This window comes from Hypanus sabinus, chromosome 16 (genome assembly GCF_030144855.1).
Source record: "Hypanus sabinus isolate sHypSab1 chromosome 16, sHypSab1.hap1, whole genome shotgun sequence".
Taxonomy (NCBI): domain Eukaryota; kingdom Metazoa; phylum Chordata; class Chondrichthyes; order Myliobatiformes; family Dasyatidae; genus Hypanus; species Hypanus sabinus.
Genome location: NC_082721.1, coordinates 39,143,000 through 39,162,944, shown reverse-complemented (window position 1 = coordinate 39,162,944; position 19,945 = coordinate 39,143,000).

The following is a 19,945-nucleotide window of genomic DNA, read 5'->3' as shown; positions in this document are numbered from 1 at the left end:
GCATGCGGCACATGATCATGACGTGGCTGCAGGGGCTTGGCATGCAATAACTGCAACAGCGTTCCAGTAAACGTGCTGATTCACATCGAATGCATTGACACAGTAATACTGCATTAATACAGTAATGCAATATTGGCCTCAATAACCACAGTAGACGCTGCTTGACAAACCAGTGGCGCAGTACTCATGGTCAATCACAACCGACGGAGGCCCACACACACACACACACACACACACACACACACACACACACACACACACACACACACACACACACACACACACACACACACACACACACACACACACACACACACACACACACACACTAAATTCCAGTAACGGATACATGATCAAGAGTTTGAAGCAAGTTTGACCTCCTGTACTGTGCACCTCTCTTTGACATTGTAGTTGTTCCTGGAACTGAGGAACTTGCAAACATTTGACTTGTCTCATTGCTGTTCTTAGACTTTTGAACAGTAGTTCAAGCTTAAGAATAAATACAGCATCATGCATTGCTTCAGTGTCTTCAGTTAATCTATGGGGACATTTTTGACATGATTTCCAATGTGAACCAAATGCCTTTTTGAACTGCAAATTTGGATTACTTCACCTCGGTGCAATTGCCAAGACCTGAACTTGCTCAACGAATAGTGATAGCTTTCTGTTTAAATTGTTTTTCCTTGAGATATGCGCTTTTGTTTTGCCTCTTCTCTGTGTCAGACTGCACAAGCTCAATCACTTAACGCATCATTATCAGCTTTACTGAAGTAAATCTGGCTGTGGAATTCGGAGTTTTATGTCATTTATACAAGTTAACTAATTGATCATTCAATGCTGAACCTAGAGTAATCCTGAACGCTAAAGTTTTCAAGACTTCTTTTTGCATTTGCACAGACCTCTGTTCTATTGTAAACAGAGTGTCTATTCTAATTCCAGGAACAAGGATCCCATCACACACAGTGCTTGCAGCATATACAAGTGACTATATTAGGAAAACCTCTGAACAGGGAATTATTTACACGGTTACATACAAGTCAGCACAGATACTTCCATAAAATCTTCAATAATGGACATCATTGGTGATGCTCACTCAATTATAATAAACTTTTCAAAGAGTTCTGTTTTGAACTGCCACTTGAGCCTTGACTAACTTGAAGTCATCCAGAGGGGTTTAGCTGGAGTCCAGAGGATAGGTTTAAGAGAAAGTACCCACAGATAGTACTTCCTTTTTTGATGTCTAAAGAGGTATAAGATGTATGCTTTAGTGAGGGGCATTGATCATGCGGATAGCCGGAGGATTTTTCCCAGGGATGAAATGGCTAACATGAGGGGGAATAGTTTTAAGGGTCTTGAAAGTAGGTACAAGGAGGATATCAGAGGTAAGTTTTGCACAGAGTCATTGTGGTGAACTACATATACCAGTCTGGACACGCCCCTCTGCTGACTGCTCCTGTGGCTCCTCCCACAAACCCCTGTATAAAGGCGATTGGAGGCTCTGCTCCTCCCTCAGTCTCCAGGATGTTGTGTGGTGGTCTTTTGCTGCTAATCGCGGTCTCTTGCAGCTAATAAAAGCCTATTGTTTGCCTCCTGTCTCCAAGAGTTATTGATGGTGCATCAGTCATCAAGGCAACAAAATGACAATACAGGGACGATCCAGACACAACTCTCCATCAACAACACACACAGCTTATGACAGGTCTGCACACCATCGTAGACTTCAAAACTAAACATAGTGGTGTTTCCAACATCGTTGCCACTCTCCCAGATGAGCTAAATCTTTTTTATTCTATGTTCGATGTCGCCAACACTGATCCCCCAAGGAGAGCCGCCGAAGTGACTTGCACCTTGGTCATCTCTGAGGCTGAAATATGCAGGTGTTTCCAATGAGTGGACAGTCACAAGGCCACGGGATCAGACAGTATCCCAGGAGGGGTACTCAGGATATGCGTGTCACAGCTGGCTGGTGTGTTCACAGACATTTTTAATATCTCCATCTCCCAGTGTAGAGTGCCCTCCTTCTTCAAAATATCCACCATTGTCCCTGTAAATAAAAAGACCAAGGTAACATGTCTGAACGACTGGTGTCCTGTTGCACTCACCTCAATAATAAGCAAATGATTTGACAGGCTGTTGAAGGACTACATCTGCAGCATGCTGCAATCCACACTGGACCCCCTACAATTCACCTACCGGCACAACTGATTGATGGATGATGTAATAGCCACTGCCCTACAGGCCATCCTTACAGATCTGGAGAAGAAGGATGCTTATGTGAGGGTGATATTCTTGGACTACAGTTCAGCATTCAACACTATAATTCCCTCCAGGCTCGACAATAAGCTCAGAGACCTCGGTCTTCACCCTGCCTTGTGTAGCTGGATCCTGGACTTTCTGTCAGATCGCTGGCTGATGGTAAGAATGGGCTCCCTCACCTCTGCCCTTCTGATCCTCAACACGGGTGCCCTCAGGGCTGTGTCCTAAGCCCCCTCCTTTACTCTTCGTATACCCACAACTGTGTCGTCATCCACAGCTCCAATCTGCTAATTAAGTTTGCCAACAACACTACATTGATTGGCCTAATCTCAAATAATAACAAGGCAGCCTACAGAGAAGAAGTCATCACCCTGACACAGTGGTGTCAAAACAACCTTTCCCTCAATGTCGCAGAAACAAAGAAGCTGGTTGCGGACTACAGGAGGAATGGAAACAGGATAACCCCTATTGACATCAATGGATCTGTGGTTGAGAGGGTGAACAGCTTTAAGTTCCTCAGCATACACGTCACCGAGGATCCCACGTAGTCTGCACATTCCGGCTGTGTGGTGGAGAAAGCACAACAGTGCCTCTTTCACCAGTAACGATTGAAGAAGTTTGGTATGGGCCCTCAAGTCCTTTCTATAGGGGCACAACTGAGAGCATCCTGACTGGCTGCATCACTGCCTAGTATGGGAACTGTATTTCCCTCAGTCGCAGGACTCTGCAGAGAGTGGTGTGGACAGCCCAGCGCATCTGCAGATGTGAACTTCCCATGACTCAGGACATTTACAAAGACAGGTGTGTAAAAAAGGCCTGAATGATCATTGGAGACCCGAGTCATCCCAGCCACAGACGTTCCAGTTACTACTATCCGGGAAACGGTACCGCAGCATAAAAGCCAGGACCAACAGGTTCCGGGACAGCTTCTTCCACCAGGCCATCAGACTGATAAATTCACACTGATACAATTGTATTTCTATGTTATATTGACTCTCCTGTTGTAAATACTATTTATTACAAATTACTATAAATTGCACATTGCACATTTAGACAGAGACATAATGTAAAGATTTTTACTCCTCATGTATGTGAAGGATGGAAGCAATAAAGTCAATTCAATTCACGCAGAGAGTGGTGGATGTGTGGAATGTACTGCTGCCAACGGTGGTAGAGGTGGAAACAATAAGGTCTTTTAAGTGACTCTTACATAGGTATATGGAGCTTAGCAAAACTAGAGAGCTATGTGGTAGGGAAACTCTAGGCAGTTTCTTGAGTAGGTTACATGGTTGGCATAACATAGTGGGCTGAAGGGCCTGTAACGTGCTGTAGATTTCTATGTTTCTATGATTGTAGCTTCATATATTTGTGAAGTCATTATAGGAGAGACCAGAAGAGGGGGGAGGAGATTGACAATGGACAGGGAATTGAAATGGAGGGAGGGTCAGAGAATTCACACAGGAAGAATGGAAGGGAGAGATCAAGATTGAACCAAGGGACCAGAGAGATAAGAGAAAGGTGGAGAGAGGGGAAAAAAATCAAAAGATGTGAACACAAACTGTGAGGGTCATGAGAGTGTGGTCATGAACTGTCAGCACATGTGGTGCATGTGCGCTCACTTTCAATTTTTAAGAGAAGTTTGGATAGTAGGGATTTGGAGGTCTATGGTCTCCTGTGATGCAGGTCAACAGGAGTAGGCAGTTTAAATAGGTTCAGTATGTACTAGATGGGCCAAAAGGCTTGTTTCCATACTATACTTTTCTATGACACTATGATTTTAAAGGAAGAGTGGGATGTCCATGTGAGGATATAGAACAGAACTGTGCAGAAGGAATAGGAAAACACAACTGACACAACTTTCTGCATTAACCAAATGCTTTCCATGTAAATAAGTCTGAAAAGTGTTATTGCAATATTTACTTTCTCTGATAGTGACTCATTAGACCAATATGACAGTAATTATCTGTTAATTTGTTTTGCATTTATTGAATGTATGTACAGATGATAAAAAATATTTATTCTCCTACACTACACAAACTTTGTTATTATGTACAAAGATCTTTTTCAGTCCTGATCTTTTTCAGTGGCATCTCTGCAGGACTTCTCTTTTTTGTTTTTTTTTCCTATTTATCCTATTTAATAGCTGGGGCAACCTGTATGGAATCACAATATTAACAACAAATTAAGTAAATGGGTAAAAACTTTAAGCTAGTCAATAATATAAAAGAGGATACCAAAAGAAGGTAAATGGCAGGACTCTTAGTAATGTGGAAGAGGGGGGACGTCACGTGATGACGTAGGTTCGAGACGCTGGAACCCAGCCCTCCCGTAAAAAAGTTAATAAATTAATGTTTAAGTGAAGAAAAGTTAATTAATACTTTTGTAAGGTTACTTATAAACTACTCCGGATTGTTTTAAGCTATTCCTCATAAACAGAGGACGAAGAAAACTGCTACCGCGAAGACCGCTCAAGTTGGAACAGAATCAAGGCCTACTTCTACCGAAGAACCGCGGACTCAGGTACAACACACCACCGGTGAAACAGAAAAGGAGACTGCGGCAGCATCGGCCATTTCTAAAGGGAAAGATCAACGAGAACTGCGCAAGCGTAAAGGAACGAGCATGCGCAAAAGAGAGCAACCAGAACTACAAAACCCAGCAACGACTGAAACCGACAGTGAAAGTGAGTCTGAGAGAGAGCCGGACTCTCTGGAAAAATCAGACGAAGATGGAGAAGATGAAAGTTCCTCTGAAAATACAAAAAAGACTTTGAGGCAAATAATGCATAGATTACTAAAATTAGAAAAAGTAATTAAAAGTAACCAAAAAGTAATTACAGAAAAAATAACAAATATGGAGGCTATGTTTGATAAAATGACAAAGAAACAGGAAAAAATGGAAAAGAAAATTATAGATTTGGATGTCAAAATGGAAGAAATGGAGGGAAGAATGAAGAGGATGGAAGATGATAATGATGCCTGGACATCAGAAAGAAAACAACTCGTGGGAAAAATTGATAAACTTGAAAATTTTAGTAGACGCAACAATATTAAAATTGTTGGACTTAAAGAAGGTACCGAAGGAGAAGACCCAATAAATTTTTTTCAAAAATGGATTCCTGAAAAATTGGAAATGGGAGAAGAAACTTTAATTGAGATTGAAAGGGTGCACAGAGCCTTAAGACCAAGATCTCAAGATGATCAAAATCCGCGATCAATTTTGATAAGATGTTTAAGATACCAGGATAAAGAAAAGATTTTGAGGGCGGCTGCCCAGGGTGCTAAAAGAAGAAAAGGTCCGTTGATGATAGCTGAGAAACCAGTTCTTTTTTATCCTGATATAAGTTATAACCTTTTGAAGAGAAAGAAAGAATTTAATCCAGTTAAAAAGGTTTTGTGGGAAAAAGGTTATAAGTTTTTAATGCGTCACCCAGCAACACTGATAATTTTTTTGGAGGAAGGAAAAAGATTTTTTTCTGATTATCAAGATGTGGAGGTGTTCGCACAAAAACTTCCATCTCTTCGTTAATTAAAAGCAGAGATTTCTAAATGTAATGGTTAAAGACGAAGACAGAGAAAGCAAATGGAACTGATGGACATTTAAGGACGATATAAGGGAGAAAAGTAATATTTTAGAAATATTAATTGAGAATAGTATGTTTTTTTTAATATATATATATTTTTTATGTTGCGGGGGGTGCTGGGGAGCTTTGAATCGGTTACTACGGGATTCACGTGTGTAATCATGGCGATTGCCATGACCCGTACAATAGAGGGGGGTAATGTTGTGTTTCCTTTCTTTCACAACATTAGTAGGGGGGTATTTTGTTTTTTTCTTTATTTTCTATTTTTCTTCTATTCTTTTGCCTGGATGATTGGTGGGGACACACATAGCAACATGGAGACTTCTAAAAAGATTTCCCAGGATACAATGAAAGTTGAAAGATTAGGTATTATTATAGATTGGAGTAACATAAATAAAAATAATGACTAATTTATTGAATTTTTTAAGTTTTAATGCTAATGGGCTTAATGGACCAATAAAAAGAAAAAGAATTTTAACATACATTAAAAAAATGAAAATAGGTATAGCTTTCTTACAAGAAACTCATTTAACGGATATAGAACATCAGAAATTAAAAAGAGACTGGGTTGGAAATGTTATTGCAGCTTCATTTAACTCAAAGGCAAGAGGAGTTGCAATTTTGGTTAATAAAAATTTACCAATTAAAATACAAAATGTATTAATTGATTCGGCAGGAAGATATTTAATTATACATTGTCAAATTTTTTCAGAACTATGGACTCTTATGAATATTTATGCACCAAATGAAAATGATGTAAAATTTATACAGGAGGTCTTTTTGAATTTGGCCAATGCACATGATAAAATATTAATAGGTGGAGATTTTAATTTTTGTTTAGATCCAGTTTTAGATAGATCAACAAAGGCTATTACAAAATCAAAAGTAGCAAAATTAACTCTATCATTGATGAAAGATTTAAATTTGATTGATATATGGAGAAGAATCAATCCAAAAGAAAGGGATTATTCATTCTATTCAAATAGACATAAAACATATTCAAGGATAGATTTTTTCCTATTATCAACAAATACTCAAGATAGAGTGAAAAACGTGGAATATAAAGCAAGAATATTGTCTGATCACTCTCCTTTAATAATGACAATGATAATGATAGATAAAGAGGAATCAATTTATAGATGATTAATTCAATTTTACTAAAACGTCAAGATTTCTGTGATTTTATGAAAAAGCAGATTCAGTTCTTTTTAGATACAAATTTACATTCAGTTGATGATAAATTTATATTGTGGGAAGCAATGAAAGCATATTTGAGAGGTCAGATAATAAGTTATACTTCTAAAATTAAGAAGGAATATATGATAGAAATAGATCAATTGGAAAAAGAGATTATAAAATTAGAAAAAGAATCTCAAAGAAATATGACAGAAGAAAAACGAAGACAACTTATTAATAAGAAGTTAAAATATAATACACTCCAGACATATCGAACAGAAAAAGCAATTATGAGAACTAAACAGAGATATTATGAATTAGGTGAAAGATCACATAAAGTTCTTGCATGGCAGTTAAAAACAGATCAGATTTCTAAAACAATAAATGCAATTCGAACAAAAGTGAATGAAATTACTTATAAACCTCTAGAAATTAATGAGGCTTTTAAGAATTTTTATTCTGAGTTGTATAAATCAGAATCAAAGAATGATGACGTTAAGATAGAAGAATTTTTATCACAAATAACTCTTCCAAAATTAAATACAGAAGAACAGAAGGGATTAGGTATGTCTTTTACATTGAAAGAAGTTGAAGAAGCTTTGGGATCACTTCAAAGTAATAAATCTCCAGGAGAAGATGGTTTTCCACCTGAATTTTATAAAAAGTTTAAAGATTTATTAATTCCTCCTTTTATGGAGTTAATATATCAGGCGGAAAGAACGCATAAACTTCCAGAATTTTTTTCAACAGTTATTTTAATAGTATTGCCAAAAAAAGACAGAGACCTTTTAAAACCAGCATCATATAGACCTATTTCTTTATTAAACACCGATTATAAAATAATAGCAAAAATCTTATCTAATAGATTATCTAAATGCTTACCAAAATTAGTGCATATGGATCAAACAGGATTTATCAAAAATAGACAATCGGCAGATAATGTAACTCGGTTATTTAGTATAATCCATTTAGCACAAAAGAGGGAGGAAATGAGTGTGGCGGTTGCTTTAGATGCAGAAAAAGCATTTGATAGATTGGAATGGGATTTTTTATTTAAGGTATTGGAAAAATATGGACTAGGAACATCATTTATAAAATGGATTAAAACCTTAAATACTAATCCCAAAGCTAAAGTAGTGACAAATGGTCAAATTTCAACATCATTTCAGTTAACAAGATCAACTCGGCAAGGTTGCCCACTATCACCTGCTTTATTTGTGTTGGCAATAGAACCACTAGCTGAATTAATCAGAATGGACCCAGATATTAAGGGTTTCAGAGTTAATCAGGAAGAATACAAGATTAACTTATTTGCTGATGATGTTCTACTTTATTTAACAGATCCATTACATTCACTATGCAAATTATCTTATAGACTAGAAGAATATGGGAAAATATCGGGTTATAAAATAAATTGGGATAAAAGTGAAATTTTACCTCTTACTAAAGGAGATTATAATCAATGTCGATTAATAACTCAATTTAGATGGCCAGCAAATGGTATAAAATATTTAGGTATAAGAGTTGATAATGATATAAAAAACTTATACAAATTAAATTACTTACCACTTTTGAAAAAAATTCAGGAAGATCTTGAAAAATGGATGGCATTACCAATAACATTAGCAGGTAGAGTAAATACTATAAAAATGAATATATTCCCTAGATTACAATATTTATTTCAATCATTACCAATACAATTACCCCAGAAGTTTTTTCAAGAGTTAAACAAATATGTGAGGAAATTCCTCTGGAAAGGTAAGATGTCAAGAATATCGTTGGAAAAATTGACATGGAAATTTGATCTAGGAGGATTACAACTTCCAAATTTTAAGAATTATTATAAAGCAAATCAACTTAGATTTATTGCATCTTTTTTCGAGAAAGATAAACCGGCATGGATTAGAATAGAATTAGATAAAATAGGAGAAAATGTACCAGAAGATTTTATATACAAATGGGAATCTAAATGGATACGGGAAAAGAAAGAATCTCCTATATTAAAACATTTGATTGATTTATGGAATAAGATAAATGTTGATGATGAGACAAAAAAATCTTTATTAGCAAAGAGATCTTTAATTCAAAATAGTCTTATTCCTTTCACAATGGACAATCAACTTTTATATAATTGGATTCAAAATGGGATTAGATATATAGGGAATTGTTTTGAAGGAGGTATATTAATGTCATTTGATCAATTAAAGAATAAATATAAAATATCAAACAACACTTTATTTTGTTACTTTCAATTAAGGTCTTATTTAAGAGAAAAATTAGGTCAAACAATGTTATTGCCGAAATCTAATGAAATAGAAATTTTAATTCAAAAAGGAAATATCAAAAAATTTATATCTTGCATGTATAACTTGATTCAAAGACAGGTAATTAAGCAAGGAGTCCATAAGTCAAGACAAAAATGGGAAAGTGATTTGAATATTAAAATTGAAGAAACAAATTGGTCAAGACTATGTCTTGATAGTATGACAAATACAATAAATGTTCGGTTAAGATTAGTGCAGTATAATTTTCTACATCAATTATATATTACACCACAAAAAATAAAAAAATTAAATCCAAATTTATCGGATCAGTGTTTCCGATGTAACCAGGAAACTGGTACTTTTTTACATTCGACATGGTCTTGCTCTAAAATTCAACCTTTTTGGACAAATTTAAGACTTTTACTGGAACAAATTACAGGAACACAATTTCCTCATAATCCAATATTATTTTTACTAGGTGATATTGAAGGGATAAAACCGAAACTCAAACTAAATAAGTATCAGAAAGAATTTATAAAAATTGCACTGGCAGTAGCCAAAAAAGCTATTGCAGTTACTTGGAAATCGGATACACATTTAAGTATAGATTCTTGGAAGAAAGAAATCTATGGTTGTATTCCATTAGAAAAAATTACTTATAATTTAAGAGATAAATATGAAACATTTCTGAAAATTTGGAGCCCTTATTTACAAAAGACAGGATTAAATATATAGATGCTCTGAAGATGAAACAGTTGGTTATTAGGGGAAAGAAATAAATATACATATTAAAGTTATTACGAATTCCATGGAGCATGTGGAGATCTTCCAACAACCAGGCATTCTTTCTTTCTTTCTTTCTTTCTTTTTTTTCTATAGGGCAGTTAGGGGGGAGGGGTTAAGGGGAGGGGATATGGGTTATATACATTGTTTTTTCATACTTTGTAACCATTTAAAAATGCAATAAAAAAAGTTTTAAAAAAAAGTAATGTGGAAGAATAAAGGGATCTTGGGGTCTAAGTTGATAGACCCTTCAAGGCTGCTGTGCAAGTTGATAAAGTTGTTAAGAAGGCATATAGTGTGTTGGTCTTTATTGGCCAGGGGAGTGAGTTCAAGAGCTAAATTTTATGTTGCAGCTCTATAAAGCTATGGTCAGACCATGTATGAGATTGTGTTCAGTCCTGATCACCTTGTTATAGGAAGGATGTGGAAGCTTTAGATAGGGTGCAGAGCAAATTTACCAGGAAGCTACCTGGATTAGAGACCAGGTCATATGAAGATAGGCTGAGTGAGCTACGGCTTTTTTCATTTGGATAAAGGGGGATGAGAGGCTTCTTAACAGATGTATAGATAAGGTGAATAGCCAGAGACTTTTTACCAGAGCAGCAACAGCCAATACCAAAGGATCTCTGTTTAAGCTGAATGGAGCAAAGTTTAGGAAAGTGTGGTGAACTATGTGCCTGTCTGGACACGCCCCCTGCTGACTGCTCCTGTGGCTCCTCCCACAGGCCCCTGTATAAAGGCGATCTGAGGCCTGACGCTCGGCCTCAGTCTCCAGGTCATAGTATGATGGACACTCACTCCTGGTTCCTTCTTCCAGTCAATAAAAGCCGATATCTCGCCTTACGTCTCAGTGTGAGTTATTGATGGTGCATCAGAAAGATGTCAGAGTTAGATGTTACAAGAAAGGACTAGCATGGGTAGATGTTTGGCTGACTGGCAGAAGGCAAAGTGTGGGAATAAAGGAAGCCTTTTTTGTATGCCTGCCACTGTCCCCAGGGATCCACTACCTTTTGCATTATGCGTTAATGATCTGGAGGATGGAATTGATGGCTTTGTGACCAAGTTCGTGGATGACACAAATATAATTTTATAATTTTTAAATTTAGAGAAGCATGCCTTTTTGGCCCAACAAGCCCCATTGCCCAGAATCCCACCAATTAAACACTGGCCTAATCACAGGGCAATTTACAATGACCAATTAACCTACTAACCAGTTAGAGGAAACCTATGTGGTCACAGGAAGAATATACAAACTCCTTACAGATGGCTCCAGGAATGAACTCCAAAATAACCCTGAGCTATAATTGGCAGTCCCGACTGTAAATTCCCCATTTTCTCCTAATTCCCTTTGATTGTGCCACTGTTCCGACCGCTAATCCCCCTTTTCCCCTAATTTCCTTTGACGGCAGCACACCTAGTTTTCATCAAGACCTGCAGAATAAGAACCCTAGCTTTGCAACCACTAGTTGCCAGATTGTTGGTTTTGGCAGTCTGGTAATTAACGTTTCCCAACCGCTTAGGACTGTATGTTCTAAGTTTTGCTTCAGTACTGAGAATTACCTGTGAAACTCAGTCTCTTTGTGTCAAGATAAGTCTTTTCATTTTTACTTCAGCACTGAGGTTTACCTATGTAGCTCCGTCTCTCCATGCTAAGAAATGTTTTGTCTACACTCCATGTCAAGATCAGTTCTGCCTGTCTCCTGCCTTCCTGCATTCTCTCCTGTTTGCCGTTCAATGCTCACACCCACGTCTACATCATAAAGCAACCTCCATGCCTGTGTCCTGTGCCTGAGTTCGCCTCGTTTGTTGCAACAATAATAGAGTCCTGCTAACCGCTACACTATTGTTGCACCCAACTGGAGGTGCAAATTGTGCTGGAGAAAGCAAATGCAATGTAAGCATTCATTTCAAGAGGCTATGTAAGACATTGGTTGGACCTCATTTAGGGTATTGTGAGCAGTTTTGGGATATGTTTCTAACGAAAGATGTACTGGTGTTAGAGATGATCCAGAGAAGTTCTACAAGAATTATTCTGGGTGAACATATGAGGAGTATTTGATGGCCCTGGCCCTGTACTTGTGGAGAATGAAGGTGGCCTCATTGAATCCTACTGAATATTAAAAGCCTGGGTACAGTAGAAATGGAGAAGCTGTTTCCAGTAGTGAGAGTCCCGGACCAGAGGACACAGGCTCAAAATGAAAGAACATCACTTTAGATCAGGGATGAAGAGGCAGTAACTAGTGACCATACAATCATAAAACATAGGAGAAGAATTAGGTCATTCAGGCCATTGAATTTGTTCTGCCATTCTTTCATGGCTGATTTATTATCCCTCTCAACCCCATTCTCCTGTTTTCTTCCTGCAACCTTTGAAGTCCTTACTAATCAAGAACCTGCCAACCACCACTTTAATTATACCCAATGACTAGGCCTCCACGCCTTCTGTGGCAATGAATTTCTCAGGTACACCACCCTCTGGTTAAAGAAATTACTCCACATCCCTGTTCTAAAGGGACATCCTTCTATTCTAAGACTGTGCCCTCTGGTCCTAGTGGATGGTAAATCTGTGGAATTCTTTGTTACCGACTACCGTGGACGCCAAATGTTTGGCTGTATTTAAAGTGGAGATTGATAGGTTCTTGATTAATAAGGGTCTCAAACATTATTGGGAGAATGCAGAAGGTTGGGTTGGGTTGGGTGGAAATAATTAATCAGTCATGATTGAACTGTGGAATACATTCAATAGACACAGGGCACAATTCTGCTCCTATGTCTTAAAACAATGGTGTGTGGTTTTGTGTGTAAGGAGATGTGAGACATGCGGAAACATGGCATAGAATATTTTTCAAATGAAGTTAAAAGTCTAAGATCCTAGGGGCTTAGCTAATTTATCTAAAATAGTTAAGATAGATATAGAAGATAATCAAAAATGCTGAAGGAAAAATGCCCTTTAGAGCACAAAATATTGGCACAAGCCAAGCAAAGTTATATTAAAGCTGCACAAACCTTGGTTAGACTGTAACTGGAAAACGATTGTCTGTTTTAGACTCCATACATCAGTAGTGATAGAAGGGATAGATACTCCAGTGTGATACTATGTGTCATGGTACATGGCCAGATCACACAAGCTAGAGTTGCATTTACAAACAAAATGTACTCCACAAGTCAGACAGAATCTATGAAGGGGAATAAAGTCTACATTTTGGGCAGAAATACTTGTTCAGGTTTGGGGAGGAAGGGGACAGAAGTCAGAATAAGATGGGGCTAGGGGGAGGAGGGACAATCAATTCTCCACCCCTTCCCCTGTCTTTATCCATTCAGAATCTGAATCAGGATCAAGTTTACTATTACCGGCATATATCGTGCAATGTACTGTTTTGCAGCAAAGAGCAATATATAAAACAAGCTATACATTAGAAAAAATATATAAATTAAATTAATACTACAAAAACAGAGCAAAATTAGTGAGCAAACACGAGGATATCTGCAGATGCTGGAAATTCAAACAATAACACACACAAAATGCTGGTGGAACACAGCAGGCCAGGCAGCATCTATAGGGAGAAGTGCTGTCGACGTTTCAGGCCGAGACCCTTCGTCAGGACTAACTGAAAGGAAAAGGTTAGTCCTTTTCCTGCAGTTCCTTTCAGTTAGTCCTGACGAAGGGTCTCAGCCCAAAACGTTGACAGCTCTTCTCCCTATAGATGCTGCCTGGCCTGCTGTGTTCCACCAGCATTTTGTGTGTATTGTTGGCAAAATTTGTGAGGTAGTGTTTATGTGTGGAGGGAAGAAGCTGTTCCTGAAATGTTGAGTGTTTGTATTTGTGTTCTTGTATCCCCTTTCTGATGGTAGTAATGAGAAGAGGACATGGCCTGGATGGTGAGGTTCCATCACATTGGATGCTATTTTCTTGAGGCATCCACTTTTGAAAATGTTCTTGAAGGTGGGGAGGCTAGTCCCCATGATGGAACTGGCTGAGTTTACAACCTTCTGCAGGTTTTTCAACTCCAATGCAGAGACCCCTCCATTCTAGACAGTAAAAGCAACCAGTTGGAATGATCTCCAGAATATATTTGCAGAAATTTACGAGAGTCTTCGGTGACATACCATATCTCCTAATGATGTATGGCTGTTGGTGTACATCTTCATAACTGAATCAATATATTGGACCCAGAAAAAGTCTTCAGAGAGGGTGACACACAGAAAATTGAAACTGCACATCCTTTCCACTGTTGATTGTTTGATGAGGACTTGTATGTGTTCCTCTGACTTCCTGACTTCCCTTTCATGAAAACCACTCCCTGGTCTTACTGACACTGAATGCTGAGTGTTCATAGTGACACCACTCAACCAGCTGATCTATCTCACTCCTCATCACCATCTGATATGCTGCCAAAAGTTCTGTCATCAGTGAGTTTACAGACAGAGTTTGTGTTGTGCCTACCAGATAGCATTGGGTGTAGAGGGAGAGTAGAGCAGCTGGCTAAACACTCATCCTTTAGATGTAGTCATATTGATTGTCAGTGAGGAGAGATGTTATTTCCAGTCTGCTCTAGCTGTGGTGTCCCAGTAAGGAAGTCAACGATCCAGTTGCAGAACGAGGTATGGAGGCCCAGGTTTTGAAGCCTATTGATTAGTACTGCAAGGATGATAGTGTTGAAAGCTGAGCTGTAATCAATAAACAGTAGTTGACATAGATATTACTGTTGTCCAGATGGTCCAAGGACAAGTGGACAGCCAGTGAGATTGCATTCACTGTAGGCTTATTGTGGTTGTGGGCAAATTGTAGTGGACCCAGGAGTTCATCCTAGCCATTATCATCCTCTCAAAGCACTTTATCACCTTAATGTGAATGTAACTGGGTGATAGTCTTTGAGGCATCTCACCCTGCTCTTCTTGGGCATCAGTATAATTGATGTTGCAGGTAGGAACCTCCAGTTGCAGCAATGAATGATTGAAAATGTCCTTGAACACCCCAGCAAGCTGGTTGGCTCAGGTTTACAGTGTCCTACCAGGTAGGGTACTGAAAACACCCGGTAGGTGAAGGTGACGTGCTGAGGTATCATGGACTGTCATCTGGCGAGGGTTCACTCTCTTGAAAGATGTTCAGACAACGGCCTCTAAGGCGGATATCACAAGGTCACCAGATGCTGCTGGGATTCACAGAAGTATAGTCTTATTCTCCATTTCAATTTTTTCAAAAAAGGCTTACTCATCTGGGAGTGAAGCCTCACAGCCATTTATGATGCTAGGTTTTCATTTTTAAGAAGTACTGGCTTGCTAACCCTGCCAAAGCTGCCATGCATCCAATTCCATTTCTAACTTCATTCAGAGTTGCTTTCACATTCTTACGTTAGCCTTCTGTAGGTTGTAGCTGGACTTTTTGTAACCCATGCCGGTTGCACTCTTACACTTTCACTTCTTCCTCCCTGCCCTCATAGCATGCTCATCACCACTCTCTAGCTCTCCACCTCTTTCCCTTTATTCTATGGTCCACAGTCCTCTGCTATCTTCTTCAGCCCTTTACCTCTTCCACCTCTCACATCAAAGCTTCTTACATCCTACCTCCTCCCCCATCTACCTACTTTTCAATTCACCTGGTTTCATATATCACCTGCCAGCTTTTACTCCCCAGCTCCCCATCGTCCCACCTTCTTACTTTGGTTTCAACCACATTCCTTTCCAGTCCTGATGAAGGTTCTCATTCCAAAACACTGACTGTTCTTCCATTACATAAATTCTGCCTGGCTTGCTAAGATCCTCTAGCATTTTGTGTGTGTTTCTCAGGATTTCCAGTATCTGCAAAACTCTTGTGTCTAGGATTGTATTTGTCTGCAAAAAACCAGTGTTGCTGGAGGCCAATTGTTAAATTCACATAAATCAAGTATATTAAGGGATGTGGGGCAAAGAATATATGGAACATAAAGAGGTAATGGTGGAAATAACTGGTCAGTTGGCATATATGAAAAAGGAAACAGAGATAACGTTTTATGTTGATTGATAACCTAGCATCAGAAAGAGTAGGAAAACCAGTTATTTTATGCATCAGAGACAGTTATGGGGGTTAGAATTGGTAGAGGAGGGAAGAAAGATAAAGAGAACTATAATGAAGGTCTGTAATGAGATTACAATGACCATATGGTGGTACCAGTGGAAATATGGCAGCTGAAGCAGTGTGTAATAAGAGGACCATGTCACAGATTTTACTGCTCAAAATGTAATACTCTGTTCTCTTTCCTGTGCCATTTGAAAATGGTGTTTCCTGTATAAGTGAAAAAAATTAACATAATGTGCATTTTCCACCACCTAGAATCTAGGGAAATGGAAAGCACTATTCAATGAATCTGAGTAAGTCCACAAACTCAGGAACTTGAACAACTTCAAATTCCCTCGACCAGAAGGCTCTTGCCCATTGGGGATAACTTCGTTCAATTTCACTTGCCCCATCACTGAACAGTTGCCACAACCAATGGACTCACTTTCAAGGACTCTTCATCTCATGTTCTTTGCACTTATTGCTTTTTTCCTCATTTTTGTTGTCTTTTGCAAATTGGTTGTTTGTCCACCCTGTTGGGTATGGTTTTTCATTAATACTATTTTGGCTCTTCGATTTACTGCAAATGCCCACAAGTAAAATGAATTTCAGGGTTGTATATGATGACACACACACACACATATGTATGTGTGTGTGTGTGTATATATATAATTTGATAATAAATTTATTTTGAAATTTTGAACTTACACAAATCCTTTTCGGCAGGTAACTGTTGGATCATAGTTATTGACAAGGACCTTAAAGTTATTAATGTAAACTCCCCTCCATTAGAACAGCTGCATAAATGAGCCACATGCAGAACAAAAAAAAATCTTCAAATGGAAATGTTATTCTCAAACATAAATATAAAAAAATATAATTACTTTAATGCCACCACCTACAGGGTGTCAATGAATCATGCATTTGGTCCCAGACCACCCACTACTACCAACTGCATCCCATCATACAAGGGGGTGTGATGACAAGAAGTGGGCTGGTAACTTTCTCCTCTCATTGTGCACACTGTCAATTAACTAATCTTATTTTGTATCAGTGTTCCCATTTTATCTGAGGTTGGCTACTGATATGTAGCTTTTGATGTGATACAGGTATTTGTAGTTTGCATCTTCATTCTGCACTAGTGAACTGCAACATATGTCATCTAATTATTTTTCAGTTCTCCCAGCATTGTTGGTTGATATATGGGCAGGGAATTTACGACATATGTTGCTGCACAGACAGGTTGAAAAATAAATAATATAGAGGTTATGAGTTTTCAAGCTTGGATTTAATACTCTTTGTTTTTTCAGTAGCCACTGTGAACAGGTTTAATGAATTCTCTCAAGTTATGCATTTTAGTAAGGGATGGTGATTGCCTATGTTGAAGAAGTACAGGCTGTAACATCTCAGAGTATTTCCAAGGCAACAAAATTATAAGCTAGATTCCAAGAAGCACTGTGTTTTTTAGATATTTCAGATCCTGTGAGACCTTTAATCTTTAACAGTTTTCTGTGTAGGAAATTGCACATAGCTGGAGCAGGTTACCCATAGTGTGATATAGCAGGTTGGAAGTTTAACTTCCAGATCTGCTTTCTTTAACTGCCTTGCTGTGGTTGTTACTTGTGCTGGAGCTTCTCTAGCCAGCTTTTTGTACTTTTGAATTTTGTGTGACCATATCATCTACATGGCCTTAGTATTTGAAATGGGTTTGGATAACCATAACTGAACCACAGAAGTATTGTTACTCCCTCTTCAATGTGATTCATGTAGTGACGCTTAAGTGAAATGAATGTGGTGGGCCCTGACAAACTGGGGCTTCAAATCTAGTTTACATACAAAAGGTAATGTCACTCCACTCGAAATTCAATGGAAGTCATTGCTTAATCAATGGTTTATAATGAGCCTCTTGTAAATGAAAAGAATAGGTTGTTTCATTTCTGGACCTGGTTGGATATCGTCTAATTCTTACTCAATAACACTTTCAAGGTATGTTTCTTTGGCCAAGAATGTGGGGGTTCCAAATCTCCTCCTCCACTTGCACTCTCCACTCCCACTCCTCACTGTGTGAACACACAGCCATCCTTCTGCCCCAGAACTGAATCCTGACAATAACTCACAGCCATGTAGCAGCTTTAGCAACAGAATAAGGTGCATAGTTCATTCATTGTATTAAGACAGTACCTTGGTATTCCAAAACGATGACAGGAGAGGAGAGTGATTTCATTAAAACTGAGATTGCTGCGGACTGGCAGTTTGGTCCCCTTTTAAAATGACTTGCTTATCTCTGCTTCTAGAGGAAAAGCATAAACATCTTATTCTAGAGTGGAAGAAAAATATTAGGGAATACTTACTGAGGTGACATCTTTCAGATGAGGTGTTATTGAAAGAATCATTCAACCCCATCAGATGAACATAAAAGATATCAGGGCACTAGTCAAGGAAGAATAATAAGATTCTCATCACCAGTCAATACTCAATAAACATTATTAAAGTAGATGAAATGATCATTAGTAATTGTTCTTTACAGGACGTTTCTGTATGAACTTCAGTTCCTTATAAGCCAAGAACATTCTAAACCGAAGAATGGTTTAGCCACCTACAGCTTTAGGATTAGAGTCAATATACCTGATCCAAACCTGACTGGACCCAACTCTGTTAGGCTCACATCAGAATGCATATGAAAAATGTTAAGTCATCAGACTTGGGCTGAATTCATGTTTGGTTGGGTTTTAGTTTTACACCCTGGTTAAATTCTAATAAGATTGCCTGATAACCAAATGTCTCTGTCTTGTTAATTATCAGCTGGTTAGAGTTAACATAATTTTCAGGGTGGGAGGGTTGGCATCCTATTAGCTCCTCCAAGAGCGATTTCAAAAGGGTGGAGAAGCCTGCCAGCATCTCCAAACTTGTCAGTGATGTTGAGAAGAGAGTATTGCCCTTTCCAGCTGTTCATGTACAGAAGTCCAAAAGCCGAAAAGGAACCTTACATTCAGAAATATCCCAATAACTGTATCAAGCAATAAAAAAGATACACCAGAGCTGCAGATACTGCAGTCAGTAGCAATAAAGAAACAAACTGCTGGAAGAACTCAGTAGGAGCTCCGTAATTCTGCCACAAACCAACAACAAAGTCCACATCATTTTAGTGAGGCCAGGCAGCATCTAGAAACAGAAATGGACAGCAAACATTTCATGCTGATGCCTTTAATCTTGATCAATCCAAAAAAAAAACAGGCTGAATATTTTCCAGGCAAATATAGCAAGTATTATAAGCAAAGTTAACCATGTCAATCCCTGCAAAAAACGGTAAGTAGGGAAGGAAATCATTCCCTATATTTTAGTGACAATCAAATTCTGAAAGAAAATTATCTGTTTAGCTGCAAATTCTGTCCCTACTGCTCTATCCATCCAACTATCCCTCTGAATCTGTATCCTTTTGCCAGGAATTGTATGAATGAAACACAATGTGAACACGGATTTGTTAAATGAGATTTCCATTCTAATGAATTCAACTGAATGAGGAATGAGCAACTGCTACATTGGGCAGACGCTGTTCTCTGCTGGATTATCATCGAAGAGTAATATGACTTCAGAATCAGAATCAGGTTCATTACGATTGACTGATGGTGAGGGTCTTGAACGATGAACTCTGCCTTCTAGAAGCACTGCCTCTTGAAGGTGTCCTAAATGGAAGGGACAGCTGTGCCCCTGATGGAACTACTTGAGTCTAGCATCCTCTGCATTGGAGGCTGTGATGTAACCAGTCAGAATGCTCTCCACAGTACATGTGTAGAAACTTACAAGAATCTTTGGAGACAAACCAAATCATTTGTTGATGAGAATGTCGGA